The 16,264-nt window shown below is 30.6% G+C and overlaps 1 protein-coding gene and 2 long non-coding RNA genes across 3 annotated transcripts in view; all 3 read left to right on the top strand.

The window, feature by feature from the left end:
• Nucleotides 1-5,113: 5,113 nt before the first annotated feature.
• The window catches only part of LOC111415113 (adhesion G protein-coupled receptor E2-like), a 295,725-nt gene continuing 284,574 nt past the window's right edge, over nt 5,114-16,264 (top strand). The window contains exon 1 of the mRNA XM_071196332.1: nt 5,114-5,198. The gene's annotated coding sequence lies outside the window, so the exon portion shown is untranslated. The remainder of the gene's footprint in view (nt 5,199-16,264) is intronic.
• On the top strand, nt 10,978-11,980 carry LOC111418567 (uncharacterized). Its single transcript, XR_002706845.2, has 2 exons — nt 10,978-11,854; nt 11,914-11,980. It is a non-coding gene; the product is annotated as an uncharacterized lncRNA (long non-coding RNA).
• LOC139430290 (uncharacterized) lies at nt 14,710-14,952 on the top strand. Its single transcript, XR_011640753.1, has 2 exons — nt 14,710-14,739; nt 14,862-14,952. It is a non-coding gene; the product is annotated as an uncharacterized lncRNA (long non-coding RNA).

The raw sequence follows: 16,264 nt of genomic DNA, 5'->3' as shown, positions 1-16,264 counted from the left end.
TATAAATAAAGTTGTATTCAATGAAAAAAGTCCTATTGGCGTTGAACTTGATTATTATCTGTAGTGTCCAACACCTAAAAGAGATACTAATTCCTGTGAATGGTGGAGTACTAAGTAATAGGCTTTTAATATTCGTCTGGTCAATACCATTCTTGTTGACAATGGTGTTCAAGTATTTGATATGTTCTACTTGACGAATATTATTTGTGTCATCTAAGAAACTTTCGAATTGAGTACCCATTTTGTATACTCTGTGTGCGATACTTTCAACATAAACTCCATGTCATATGTGTCTTGTGCTATAATTGGTCGGTCGTCATCGAAGCTCAGTATGCACAAATGTGTGTTATTACTTGAAATGGCCATACCTTGGCCTTCAGTCTTTTATTCATCGTCTTCATAAAGATTAAACATAATTGGTGTCAAGCTACACTCCTGCTTTAACCCTCTGTTAGGTTGTATTGCATCTGACAACTTATTTCCCTATTTTAATATAGGCGATATTATCACCATACAGATCTTGGATGATTCTCATGAGGTAAGAACTAATACTAATTACGTTAAGAGATGCCCTCATCTTACTTCTTGGTACGCTTTCATAGGCTTTTTTAAGCCAATAAAAGTAATGCATATTTCGCTGTCTTTGCTTTTCTTAATCAATTGATGCAAATATAAATACATTCTGTACTTTGATCTTCGCTAATTACGCCGCCCACTTCCATACTAAGCCCTTAAATTAATTGGTTACACTAACCTCTACATTTGCTTAGGTCTTTTCTGTTGTCTGCAGTTCTACAGTCGTTTATTGCAACCACTTTTGAATTGAAGCTGACACGACATCATCATTCCATGATTATATTTCATTAGCAAAATTGAAAAATTACTTTGATAAAAATATAATATTGCTCTATAATATTGCGCTATTTGGTAACTATCCGGTATCCGGCCGGATTTTAAAAGATGCCGGCCGGATACCGGATATCCGTTCCACCACTAGTCATATCTTCTATAATTATTTTTATATCATGTTTTGTTGTACAGTACCTCCAACTGTCCATATAATTCTTTAGCGGCTATATCCGCTCTGGGATTGTAAATATTTATTGATGATATCAGTATGGCTCTAATATTATCATTTATTGCCTCACCGGCCATTTTTGAGCTGTTTTGATCGTTCTGAAATTCACAGTTCTTCACCTAAAATAAAAGTTTCAATGCGTTTTAAATGATCTATGTATAGTGCCACGTTGTGAACACCGTTTTGTCGTTAGTTAAAGTTGCAAATTTGAGAGAGTTCCACCACTAGTCATATCTTCTATAATTATTTTTATATCATGCTTTGTTGTACAGGGTGTCCCAATTTCGATGTCCGCATAGGCTATCTCCGAAACTAAAAGAGATAGAAAAAAGAGAGATGGAGTATTATAAATAAAACATTATATGGGCAACTTTTTACGAAGAATTCAGTGGCGTAGGTAGAATTTTTTTCCCATCATTTATTTTCGAGATTTTAGACGTAACTTTATTTTTTAAACGGAAACCATAGTTGGCTATGACTTAAAATAATTTGTTATTTTCTTCTGATAACAAATATATATAGTTTGTGGGGTATATTTCTTATGGTTATTGAATAATTAACAAAAATTCATTTTGTTCTGTCTAAAACTAATGTATGTATTTAAAAGTTAATGTTGCTATGGTGATAACCATACATACTATGATGGAACATAATGTATCAAATAATTACCAAAGTTTGTATTTAAAAATTCGATAACAACTCTGGCATTATGTGCTGGTACGATGCACCAGCATGTTAAGTGTCAAAGTATAACAAAACTGAATAAAACTTTACAATGAATTTCGAAAATTATGAAAAATGTAACATGATGGAATGCTATATGTTATCAGATAAGAATGCGACGTTAGCCGCGGAATTTTGTTTCACAAGATATCCAGAAAGAAGACAACCGCACGAAAAAACCTTCAGCCGATTAGCAGAAAATTTAATAGGTATTTGGTCCTTTCCCAAACCACATACAAAAACATACCAAAATGACCTGCAAGAGAAATTGCAACAAGACGTCTGACCCAAAAGCCGCTGCTCCCGAATATGAAAGAAAAATAAGTATAAACCATACAAAGCGGGGCTAACTCATTATTTACGTGCCGGAGATGTGAATCGAAGATTAGAATTTTGTAGATGATATTTAAAAAAATTAAATAATCTGCTGTTTGTTCAAAATGTTATCTGGACCGATGAAGTCTCTGAGTGTTCAAAGAAGATTGGGGTTTAATGTATGGTGCGCCCTTTTAGATAATAGAATTTTGGCATATAGTATCTACCATAAAAACTTAAACTCAGGGAAATACCTCAATATATTAAGGCAGCACATTGAGCCTTTGGTCGACAATTTGCCACTAAATATGTCTCAAATGATATATTTTTAATATGACGGAGCACCAGCACATAATGCCAGAGTTGTTAGTGAATTTTTAAATACTACTACAAACTCAAGGACAGTAGAATCTAACAGGACTGCTACATCCATTGTTGTGACAGCCTACCCGCAAACTACGTCACACCATTTTCCACGTCCAGCTGTTGTTATGGTCTATGCGTTTGCTGTGAGAGGTTATATCCTAGACGTATTCATATTAGTTTTGAAGTTTTATGTTTTTAGACGTATTAATGTCCTTCATATAACCTCTAAAAACATAGACAGTTACCAGGCGTGGCAAATAGTATGACGTAGAGTGCGGGCAACCAACCCGTAGTCGACTACAAAAATACACTGGATGTAGCAGTCCTGTTAGATTCTACTGTCCTTGCTACAAACTTTGGCAATAATTGGAAACAATGCTTTCCCTCATGGTATGGTTATCACCATAACAAAATTAAGTTTTAAATACACACAATAGTTTTAGAAAGAACAAAAAAAATTGATACATTATATTCCATCATAGTATGTATGGTTATCACCATAGCAACATTAACTTTTAAATACATACATTAGATTTAGATGGAACAAAATGAATTTTTGTTAATTATTCAATAACTATAAGAAATATACCCCACAAACTATATATATTTGTTATCAGAAGAAAATAACAAATTATTTTAAGTCATAGCCAACTATGGTTTCCATTTAAAAAAATAAAGTTACGTCTAAAATCTCGAAAATAAAAGATGGGAAAAAAATTCTACCTACGCCACTGAATTCTTCGTAAAAAGTTGCCCATATAATGTTTTATTTATAATACTCCATATTTGATAATAAGTGAGATATTCGCGATTGTCGTTTTTGCAAAATTTTCAGTTTTTGCCGATAGGGTGAAAACAAAAGACGATAGCTGTTCGGAGTTTTCGGAATTAACATTTTCTCGAAAAACGAGATCATGACATGTAAGCTACTTTTTTTCTATCTCTTTTAGTTTCGGAGATAGCCTATGCGGACATCGAAATTGGGACACCCTGTACAGTACCTCCAACTGTCCATATAATTCTTTAGCGGCTATATCCGCTCTGGGATTGTAAATATTTATTGGTGATATCAGTATGGTTCCAATATTATCGTTTACTGCCTCACCGGCCATTTTTGAGCTGTTTTGATCGTTCTAAAATTCACAGTTCCTAGGGGGAGACTTTTAATATTTAGACGTTGAGCATTTGATTCTTTCAGAATAAATTATAAAGTTTCATAGGCATCTTTTAAATGAGCCCCTCACGCAACAGGTAATAATTTGAATATGTTTCTGTTATGGAGTAGAACTGCCTTTAGAGTTTTACGAAAAATGCAACAACACGATACAGCGGTATTACAATATTCTCGAAATAATTTGTGAGTCTCGTGAATCACAAATTCTGTAAAAATGGGCTTTCTTCAATTATTTTTTTGTTGGAGTTGTTTTTCGATTTCACTAACTCTTTTTTTGTACGCTCATTTTCAGGTTATCTATGTGTAAACAAAAAAAATTTACAAATTTCAATTCTTTATAGCGCTTAATAAATTCTCCGATAAGTTTTCTAATTAATTCCATACCCTCGTCTATGCTCCTTTACATAACGCAAAAAAAAACTCGTTTCCTAGATCCCTAGGGTAGTTTTTTATGGTTGAAAGATAGAGGAGGATAGAATTTAACGACCGGTAATTAGCCTTTTTTTGTTATCTTAGTAAAAACGGTGGAGGAAAAAAATCCCATCGCATGTAATTCAGTGGAGGTTTAATCGATGTTTAGAAAACTATCGTTGGGTGTTGAAATTTACTTGAAAATAAAAGTTTCAGTGCGTTTTAAATGATCTATGTATAGTGCCATGTTGTGAACACCGTTTTGTGGTTAGTTAAAGTTGCAAATTTGAGAGAGTTACCAAACTCGGCTTCTCTTGCGACCAGCACTAACTTTTGTTTAATTATGTACTCTTTTTTGTGGTGGTTTGTTGTACGTTTATTCTATAATATCAAACTAACAATAAAACCTATGATATAAATAGAAATTAAATTCAAGAATTCTTTATTGATAACATAAAATTTTTAATTTAAACCTTTCATCGTTTTAAAAATCTGAATTAGCGAAATGAATACGTCCATCTTTTGATCCCTACTAAAAAAAGATCTGATTTTTTACACTCTTCCATCTCGTGAACGTCGAAACTCCATCGAACCTCTATGTTCCCAACGATAACAAAAACGTGAATTTATAAAAAACAGGAACAAAAGGACACCGTTTTTAATTAGATTTCCTGTCGACCTCTCCCCTTCTATTAATTCTATTCGACGTTCAAATGGAAATATTCGATTTCCCAAATGGGTTCGTATTAAAGTTGACATGGTTTTTAAAAGTTAAAAATATGATTAATTGAAAATATTATTTAATTGAAAACTCAATTTTATTGAAAATTTAATAATTTAGGTTATACAGATTGTGTTATTTCTAAAAATGTTTGGTGGTATCTTTTATTGTTATTTATTTTATTGTTAAATTTATGAAAACTATACGAAGAAGAACGAAATAGATAGAGAAGAGATGGAACAAGCGGATTTTGACGCAAGCGTAGGAAAGCTCTTCTGCGGAGACCTTACTGAAAGCGTAAAGTTTCAGTAGCGTCGCGACGCCACCCTGGTTAGGCTCGGTATTATTGCCAAGCGTCTCAAAAGCGATCGAGACGTGTGTTTGAAGATTTCGCGTGAGCTCACAAACAGGTAAATAAATATAAATATTAATAATTAAATTTTAATAAAATTATTTAATCGGCATATTTTATTAAAAAGTTTGAAATAGTTAAATTAAAATTTATAACTTGTAAATTTGTTGGTTGAAAATGGGAATAGAGAAAAGAAAAATGAAATAAGTTCAGTTCTTCTCATAAATATTGATTAGAGAGTAGAAAAGGGATGAAAAATCGGTGCGAAAAAAAATCAGTATTCATGGGAAGGGAGAAATTTTGAGTGGCTTCGTTGAGAATACTCTCACCCGAGATATTTGATATTGAGAATTTTTTCTTCTTAAAAAAAGACGTGCTTCTTTAAAAATATTATCATTAAAATTAAATAGAACATTGGTCAGCAATCACAAAATATAATTAATTACATTACGTAAAGCAAAGCGAGGTCAAAATGCAAAATAATTCCATTAAGGGTATAATTATCAAAAAATAAAGCCGAACTTTAACGATTAATAAATCCCATATTAACCCAGATTCTAGCCGAAATAAAACCATAATTTATGAGGATCTAGGGAATAGCGAGTTTTGTTCAACACAACAAAAGATTTAGCTCGTTATAGGTATTGTTATGTAAAACTATACTATTTGCAAAGATAAAGGTAAAATAAGCAACTTCGGATTTTCCCCTAAATACATCAATAGTCATTGTCTCAACGATGATGAATGAAATGTATTTCCTTGAACTCGCCTTGTGACCTTTCCGGAGTGAATTCACTCGATTAACAATTTTAGGGGAAGAGAAAAGCTTTAATTCTCACAACTCTGAATCGGTTCCGTCGGGAACTGATATGAATGATTTATTGTTTTAAACCTTCACGTCCATAATAAACAATTCACGGTACAAAACAACACTTTTGATGATCATCGATTTTGTGTTTTGATAAAATTTCTTGAAAAAGATTTAATTTAAATTGGTTCGAAGTTGGTGATAAATAATTCTTTTTAAACATTCACAAAATTTTTGATATTTGTAATTTATTTCCAAAACATCGTTAAAAATTCACGATATAAGTACTAAAAAAAATTAATATTCATTTTTGTTTTCTTTTCACCTGGGTAATTCAATTAAACAAATTTTGCACTTAAAGGTGAAATGTGTTTATTATCACTCTACCGGTTTCGCTCCTTTCGAAGCATCATCAGGAGTTCCTAAAGTTATTAATTTTACAACACTTTCTATTATTATATAATTTTACATTTTAACTTACGTCAATTTTTTTGAACAACTAAACATGTATGTGATACTTTATTGAATTAATTCACTATTAAAATGTTAATCTCTAAACATGCATCACTTTTTATTATATTTTAGGTTATGTTGAAACTGTCAATGGTATATTTTCTATTTTAATGTTGGTAATCTGTCAAATGTGATTGTCGTGTATTGAATTTAAACTTTCTTGTTTTGAATAGGTTGATTTTCAACAGGTTAAAATGACGTATTACAACATAATAGTATATTATTCAACAAGCGTATAATGGCGGCTGTTACCCACGAAGAAGAAGTTGCAACACGAGCGAGCGAAGCGAGCGAGTGTTGTAATCTGAGTGGGTAACATCCATTATACGCAAGTTGAATACTATACTTTATCTACAACTATTTAATTTTGAAAAAAAAATCAAAAAAACGAAAAAAAAATAAACTTGATAGACATTTCAGACATAACCTCAATATAAGAAAGCTGTCATTTCTGTTAATATTTTATTTTTTGATTAGTAGGCAGTGTCAGAAGTGTGGAATAATAGCCTCATTATTCAACACTTTGTCTGTCATGGGTAATGAGTGTCATTACCCGTCAAAAATCAATTGTATAACGAATAGATAATTCAATAGTTGTAGATAAACATATTAACTCCCTACATCAAACACTGAAAAATATAATGGTACAGAGAGAGCAGCTATTTTTAGAGTTCGGGAGGTTTTCGTGGAGGTGTGTATGGTTGTTTGAGATAGGTATATAGTGGTCTTCTTGTAGGTATAATTTGTTCGTTTAGGCATGTTACATCAGGGCAGTTGTTGAGGAATTTATTAATTTCATAGTTTTCCATTATTTCTAAATAGTAACTTTTATTGATATGATGAAGGATTCTGGAATTTTTATCTTCGTTAAATTCATGTTTTGAGTTAAATGTTAAGTGATTTCCGAAGTTGGAGTTATTTTTGTGTTTATGTTCTCTTATTCTTTTTCTAAGGCTCCTGCCTGTTTCTCCAATGTACGCTGCTTTACAAGTGTCGCACTCTAGTATGTACACACCATTGTCGTCCAGTTTATTTATTTTGTCCTTATTGTTTATAAGCATTCTTTCTAATGTTTTATTTGGTTTGAAATTAAGATTTATATTATATTGTTTTAAACTCTGTTTTATTTTATTGGATATGTTGCCTTGGAATGTTATAGCTCTATAATAAATACTTTGATCTTCATTGTGTTGATTCTTTAGAGTGGTACAATTAATCATTTTTTGTTTTTTCTGTTGTTTGTTTATAATATTATTTATTATGTAAGTTGGGAAGTTATTATTTTTCGCAACTTGGTAGATTGTATTTATTTCGGTGGTAAGGTTTTCTGTGCTCCTTAACGATAACAATTTCATGGAAACCCTAAAAAATCCTACTAACTCCTTCCATGAAAAAGTCAAGAAAATAATAAACAATAGTAAAACTACTTTAACGAAATATGGCAGAAATGTAAGATCAATCATCCCAATGAACCCGAAAATACCTAGATTGTATGCATTGCCTAAGCTGCATAAACAGAACATGCCCATAAGACCAATAATAACCAGCATCGACTCAAGTACTTACAAAATATCAAAATTTCTAATAGACATTTTCAAAACAAATATTAACTTCCAACCAACACACACTATTCGGAATAGATCAGAAATAATAACAGAACTGAGCACAATGTCACTGCCAAAAGATTTTACTATTCTATCCTTCGACATCGTCAACCTGTATACCAACATCCCCACCAGACAAACATTGAACATTATTAAAGACATTCTGGCCCACTTTTACCACCTCTTGATAAATTTAACCGATGGATAATTACCATGGTTACAGCAGTTTTAAGCGCTCTCATTGGCTAAGAGCGTCAATTTATCTATCGGTTAAATTTATCAAGAGGTGGTAAAAGTGGGCCTCTATCACATAACATAACAGACCTAAATGATCGTAATAACATTTTCAACCTATTCGAGATCAGTTTACAACAAAATTTCTGCAAATTCAATAATAATATATATTCATACGAAGAGGGTTTACCAATGGGGTCTCCTTTGAGCAGTTTGATCTCTGACATATTTCTAAATGAGATGGAAACTAAACTTATAATTAATAAAGATAATAATCCATATTTTGAAAACATAAAATTTTGGAAAAGGTATGTAGATGACATACTAGTCATTGTTAATACTAAAGACAACAACACTATAAACAAGATTCATAATTTAACCGATGGATAATTACCATGGTTACAGCGGTTTTAAACGCTCTCATTGGCTAAGAGCGTCAATTTATCTATCGGTTAAATTTATCAAGAGGTGGTAAAAGTGGGCCTCTATCACATAACATAACAGACCTAAATGATCGTAATAACATTTTCAACCTATTCGAGATCAGTTTACAACAAAATTTCTGCAAATTCAATAATAATATATATTCATACGAAGAGGGTTTACCAATGGGGTCTCCTTTGAGCAGTTTGATCTCTGACATATTTCTAAATGAGATGGAAACTAAACTTATAATTAATAAAGATAATAATCCATATTTTGAAAACATAAAATTTTGGAAAAGGTTTGTAGATGACATACTAGTCATTGTTAATACTAAAGACAACAACACTATAAACAAGATTCATAAATATATTAACTCAATACACAGCAAGATACAATTTACGATAGAACAAGAGAAAAATAACGAAATAAACTACTTAGACATAAACATAAAAAGAACACAGGATAACGGTTTTATATTTAACACATACAGAAAACCAACACAGACAGATGCAGTCATACCCTACGACTCATATCACTGTAACGCACAGAAACTAGCTGCTTTTAGATCACACATACATAGAGCATACAATTCAAAAATGAACACAGAAAACCTTGCCACCGAAATAAATACAATCTACCAAGTTGCGAAAAATAATAACTTCCCAACTTACATAATAAATAATATTATAAACAAACAACAGAAAAAACAAAAAATGATTAATTGTACCACTCTAAAGAATCAACACAATGAAGATCAAAGTATTTATTATAGAGCTATAACATTCCAAGGCAACATATCCAATAAAATAAAACAGAGTTTAAAACAATATAATATAAATCTTAATTTCAAACCAAATAAAACATTAGAAAGAATGCTTATAAACAATAAGGACAAAATAAATAAACTGGACGACAATGGTGTGTACAGGGTGGGCAAATTTGGGTGTTATTATAGGCTATCTCAGAAACTATAAGAGATACAAAAAAAGTAGGTGCCATGTCCCGGTCTCTTTTTCCGAGACTAATCCAATCCCGTAAAGACTAAATCTCTATCTTCTTTTGTTTTTAATTTATAGGCAAAAAGTCAAATTTTAGTGATTTCAAAAAATGCTCATATTTCGTTTATTTTTGAAATTAGAGAAATGGGGTTAATACATTCTTAAGACACTTTTTTGAGTAGAATATACTGCCGTTGAAAAATTTTTAACATAGCTGATAATTTTTGAGATATAACATAAAGTTGTATTTTTTTAAATACAAACTATACTTTATTATAATAGTGCTGAAAAGAGCACATTTTTAGCTTTCCAATGATGTATCGCACGCATGATGTTTCTGCAGAAAATAAGCGTTATTTTTCAATTTTTTAAATATTTAAGATTTTTAATTATAGTAGGCGAGGAAAACACTAAATATTACTTACTTACTACAGCAACATGAGTTTACTTGTCATTTCATTCATGAATTTTGCGAAATGAGTTTCCCGTTTAAGAAGTTCTGCATTATCTTTAAATAAAACGATAAAATTAAATATAGAATATATTGGAGTCCGCTTTGAAGATGATACATAAGTCTTCATATCCCCATTCAAACGGTGTTTCAATGGAAAGTTCGCTCCCAGTTTATGATTCCTAATTTTCCTCTATCTCACCCAATTTCAAAAGAAAAGATTGCTGATATCAAAAAACTTCTTATGTTTGGGGAAAACTGGGAAAATACTACCGAATATTTCATTCATTGATACCGAACTGTTCTAATCTTACAACCAGTAAGTTGAGTAGAAACTTTACTTGCTAATCATTTTTTATTGGCGAACAAAGTTACGGATAAGATGCTGAGAAATTTAAATTAACTATTCAAAGTTTTTATTCGTTGGTACAAAACCAACTTATCCTGAATAATGGTACAAAACCAACTTTATTCTGTCATATTCGTGCAAAACCATATATTATAACCACTAGGTAGTATTTACTGTCCGAACCCGCCTACTATAATCAAAATTTTGAACATTAGCGCTTACTATTTTCGAATTGAAAATTAACGCTTATTTTCTGCAAATACACCATACATGCGATACATCATTGAAAAGCTAAAAATATGCTCTTTTCTTTAACATCACAATCAAGTATAGTTTGTATTTAAAAAAACACAACTTTGTGTTGTATTAAAAAATCATCAAGTATATTTAAAACTTTTCAACGGCAGTATATTCGACTTAAAAAAGTGTCTTAAGAACGTATCAACCCTATTCCTCTAATTTGAAAAATAAACGAAATATGAGCATTTTTTGAAATCACGAAAATTTGACTTTTTGGCTATAACTTAAAAACAAAAGAAGATAGAGGTTTGATGTTTGCGAGATTGAATTAGTCTCGAAAAAAGAGACCGGGACATAGCACCTACTTTTTTCGTATCTCTTATAGTTTCTGAGATAGCCTATAATAACACCCAAATTTGCCCACCCTCTACATACTAGAGTGCGACACTTGTAAAGCAGCGTACATTGGAGAAACAGGCAGGAGCCTTAGAAAAAGAATAAGAGAACATAAACACAAAAATAACTCCAACTTCGGAAATCACTTAACATTTAACTCAAAACATGAATTTAACGAAGATAAAAATTCCAGAATCCTTCATCATATCAATAAAAGTTACTATTTAGAAATAATGGAAAACTATGAAATTAATAAATTCCTCAACAACTGCCCTGATGTAACATGCCTAAACGAACAAATTATACCTACAAGAAGACCACTATATACCTATCTCAAACGACCATACACACCTCCACGAAAACCTCCCGAACTCTAAAAATAGCTGCTCTCTCTGTACCATTATATTTTTCAGTGTGTTTGATGTAGGGAGTTAATATGTTTATGTTGTAATACCTCATTTTAACCTGTTGAAAATCAACCTATTCAAAACAAGAAAGTTTAAATTCAATACACGACAATCACATTTGACAGATTACCAACATTAAAATAGAAAATATACCATTGACAGTTTCAACATAACCTAAAATATAATAAAAAGTGATGTATGATAGCACATGTTTAGAGATTAACATTTTAATAGTGAATTAATTCAATAAAGTATCACATACATGTTTAGTTGTTCAAAAAAATTGACGTAAGTTAAAATGTAAAATTATATAATAATAGAAAGTGTTGTAAAATTAATAACTTTAGGAACTCCTGAAGATGCTCCGAAAGGAGCGAAACCGGTAGAGTGATAATAAACACATTTCACCTTTAAGTGCAAAATTTGTTTAATTAACTAAAAAAAAAATGTTTTTTATTTACAGAAAAAAATCAGTTTTTAAATAAAGTTTTTAGTTTTATCGGAACAAAAAATTCTTGGGTGCTATTCGTTATTAGAGAGAGAGAGAAAATATCATTGGGCTAATCTTAATGCTTGTGTTCTCAATTTGCCTGGATATAAGTTGGCGTCTCACAGTGGTCTAAATTCAAAAAAACCCGAACAAAAATATTTTAACACAGTTTGGGTTGAGATAATTTTTTGAAACTTGGTATGTGGCTATAGGACTATATGCTAAAGACTTTGTGAACTTTTGGATCAAATATGGCAACCGGAAGTACTAATTTACTTGAGGTCACATTCTATTTTTTTCATATAATTTAGGTGCTTAGAATTGGATAAATACAAAATTTTATACAACGCTATTAAATCGTGAAGGATAGCGAAATACAAAATTGTTTAAACTAAATTGGTTATATAGTTTACTTCGATGTAAGGTTTCTATAAATAAATCTTTAACTACAGAGTGTCGCACGTAACTGGTTCGTTAGAACTTTTTCAGGTTCCACTATTCGTACAATTTTGAAATTTTGGTAGCATGGGTTGTTCATTCGGAACTTTCAATCTAAAATATTTTCAAGATTTCTGCCACTTCCGCTCTACTGGAAGTACACCATAACTTCGTTATTTTAAATAGAATGCTATAGTTTTTATTACACCATTTAATTGTACGTAAAAAAAATAGGTTAACTTTGATAAAAGTTATTGGTACATAGCGTTTTTCGTTTTCGAGTTATTTTGGTTCTAAATTTTTTTTTGGCAAATTTCACCATGCTGTTTAAAACCCCACATCTCAGCCAACGTTCATTCAAAAAAGGTCTAAATTGGTATGATTATTCTTCAGATGCTGTCAAATAGATTTTCATTTGTTGTATCGGAGTATCTTATACAGAGTGGTCAAAAATTGAATTATTGTTTCTCCATTTTCAATGGCGAGAAAGTAGAAAATTTTAAATGGAACGCACCATGCTTTTTTAGCCTATCAGAAAGGGAATTTAATTCTCAAAAATATTCCCTTTTCTTATCTTGCCTACATCTTACGTTAAAATTTTAATTATAGTGCTCACTCATCAGAACAAAGTCTGTTCATTGAATAAAATAGATCTCAAGTTGCGTGCAAATACAGCTGGTGGTGCCGATTTCAAAGTTCCCGGCAGGGGATTGTAAAGCTTCGGGAGGGTGAAAGTAAATGATCTTTGAAATAGTGCTGTTGCATGCTGCGGAGGAGAAATTAGACCCTTATTTCTAACATTTAGATTGTGGATATCCGTTCTGAACCTTACCTTATCACTTAAATAACGTGGTTTATGATAAAAAGTAAGCAATCTAAACTTTCTTCTATTAGCCATGTTTAACCAGCCAGCAACCTGTAACATATGAGAAACATGTTCTCTTCGTCTAAGTTTATAAATCATTCGTAAACAGGAATCAAGACAAGGATCATATACAGTATTCGGGGTGAACGGTCAAATAAGCACAGGAACAACTTTTTACAATTTGCTAATATATTTCGGTTGTCGAATTACAACCTTCATCAGAGCGAATTACATTTGCTGTTAAAGAGAAAAAAAATTTCTTAAAATGGTAGAAGTTTTACAAAATAAGTTGAAAAACTTACTTGTTTATGAAGTGGATAAACCAAAAACATTATTGAACACATTACAAAGATATTATTACGTTTAATTAAATTAAAACTTGGAATTAAAAGTTAAAATCATTGAGACGAACGAATTTTACGAATTTTTTTCTTTTTTTTTTGATTCTGAAATTCTAGTTTTATTTGAACAAAACTGGAACAATACGCCCAGCGCATGCGTTAAAATAATAAAGAGAAAACTGTAATTGAAATTCAAAATTTAAAATTTAAATTGATGATAAAAGTTAACATAACTAAATTTCAAGTAACCCCAGCGATACAATTCACAGTCTGCACACAAATTTATATTGTTTAAATTAAATAACATTTTTAAAATATTTTATTATAAAAATTGTGACATCATGACAAAGTAATATAGAGCAGATTTGTCAGGAAAACGATGTTAGTACTCAAGGAATTAATAGCAAAAGTACTCATAATAAAGAATTTTGTAAAATCAAATATATACCAGCACTAACAAATAAAATAACGAACATCTTTAAAAAGTATGAAATATCCGAAATAAAATTCGCTAAGTACAATAACAACAAAATCGGCACCTTAATATCAAACATGAAGGACAAAATCAAAACTTTAGATAAAGTAGATACTATATACCAATTAAATTGCATTGATTGTAATAATATATATATAGGGGAATCAAAACAACATCTTAAAAAATGAATACAACAACACAAATACGATACTAAACAAATAAAAATTCAAAACAAAACAGCTTTGTGCCAACATTCTGTAACTTTAAGTCATAAGTTTGATTTCGATAATCCTAAGATATTAACAACAAATAAAAACATACAAATAAGGAAAAATTTAGAGTCAATCTTCATAACAAAAAATAATAATAAAACAGTTAATTTTAAAACCGATGTAGGAAGAATAGGGGCACATTATGCGGATATTTTAAATAAATTAGTGATATAATAGAATATGGGAGAGAAAACAGAAAAAAATTTCTCTTAGACTTGATTCGTAAACATGATAAGATGTATCGGAATAAATTTAAGAAATAATTAGTGATAAAAATTGATAATAGTCTTAGGTAAGAATCATATTCTATAAACTAAACAAAAAATCTTTTGTGAGTTAAGTGTATGGAGATTGTTTTTTATGTTTGTAATAGTAATTATGTTATTTTTAATTTAGTAATTCGTGTTTCTTTAGATAAGAGTATTATTAACCTGATGATGGGAACATTTCCCGAAACGTCGTTATAATTGGAGTTTTAGAAATAAAGGAGGGAATGATGTCACAATTTTTATAATAAAATATACCAAAGCCTCCATAAACTAAAAATTATACATTTTTAAAATATTAATTTGTTGAAAAGTTAAACATTAAGTGTAGGAAAATTTTATGTAAACGGAAAAAACAAAATGTCTAGGGGGCCAGCCTATTCTTGCTTTTGTCATTAGAAATGATGTAAGCATAAATGTTGCTTAAGGATTGTGTATCCGTTTTGAAGTTAATTGAGTCATCACTGTCATCAGTGTAGTTAATGTAAAGAACTTCTAAGAGGTTTCTGTTATGATAGTTCTTTTCAACGTCCAAAACTTTGACATTATCAAAGTCAAATTTATGTCCTGTGTCTGTGGTATGTTGTGATAGAGCACAGGAGGTTTTTAATAACCTACAATCGCGTGTTTCGAAATCCTACTTTTTAGCCACTGATTGGTTTGCTCAATATATTTGCCATTGCATTCCCCACACGAAATGCAATAGATAACACCTGATTTTAATAGTGGATCAGTGCTGTCCTTGACTTTAGTGAAATATTTTTGTAATTTGTTATCGTAACAACCCACAACTTTGATGTTGTCAATATTCTTAAAGACTTTTTTAATTTTACCCGTAAGTTCATTTACGTAAGGAATTTTACGATATTTAACAATCTGTTCAGTTGTGTTTGTTGTTGTATTTAAGATGTTGGTAGAGAGTAAAATGTTATTTAATTTAAACAATCTAAATTTGTGTGCAGATTGTGAATTGTATCGCTGGGGTTACTTGAAATTTAGTTATGTTAACTTTTATCATCAATTTAAATTTTAAATTTTGAATTTCAATTACAGTTTTCTCTTTATATTTTAACGCATGCGCTGGGCGTATTGTTCCAGTTTTGTTCAAATAAAACTAGAATTTCAGAATCAAAAAAAAATAAAAAACTAAAGTAAAATTTTAACGTGTATCTCGTTCGTCTCAATGATTTTAACTTTTAATTCCAAGTTTTAATTTAATTAAACGTAATATTATCTATGTAATGTGTTCAATAATGTTTTTGGTTTATCCACTTCATAAACAAGTAAGTTTTTCAACTTATTTTGTAAAACTTCTACCATTTTAAGAAATTTTTTTTCTCTTTAACAGCAAATGTAATTCGCTCTGATGAAGGTTGTAATTCGACAACCGAAATATATTAGCAAATTGTAAAAAGTTGTTCCTGTGCTTATTTGACCGTTCACCCCGAATAGATTGTTTTAAATTTGCCTCCCACGGTTATCGGTCGAAGATACTTCTTGCCGAACATATACAGTATTACCATAATCAAAATTACTAAGTATTAAACTGTC

This window comes from Onthophagus taurus, chromosome 6 (genome assembly GCF_036711975.1).
Source record: "Onthophagus taurus isolate NC chromosome 6, IU_Otau_3.0, whole genome shotgun sequence".
Lineage (NCBI taxonomy): Eukaryota > Metazoa > Arthropoda > Insecta > Coleoptera > Scarabaeidae > Onthophagus > Onthophagus taurus.
The sequence above is the reverse complement of the archived record's forward strand: the minus strand, read 5'-3'. Positions and strand labels throughout refer to the sequence as shown.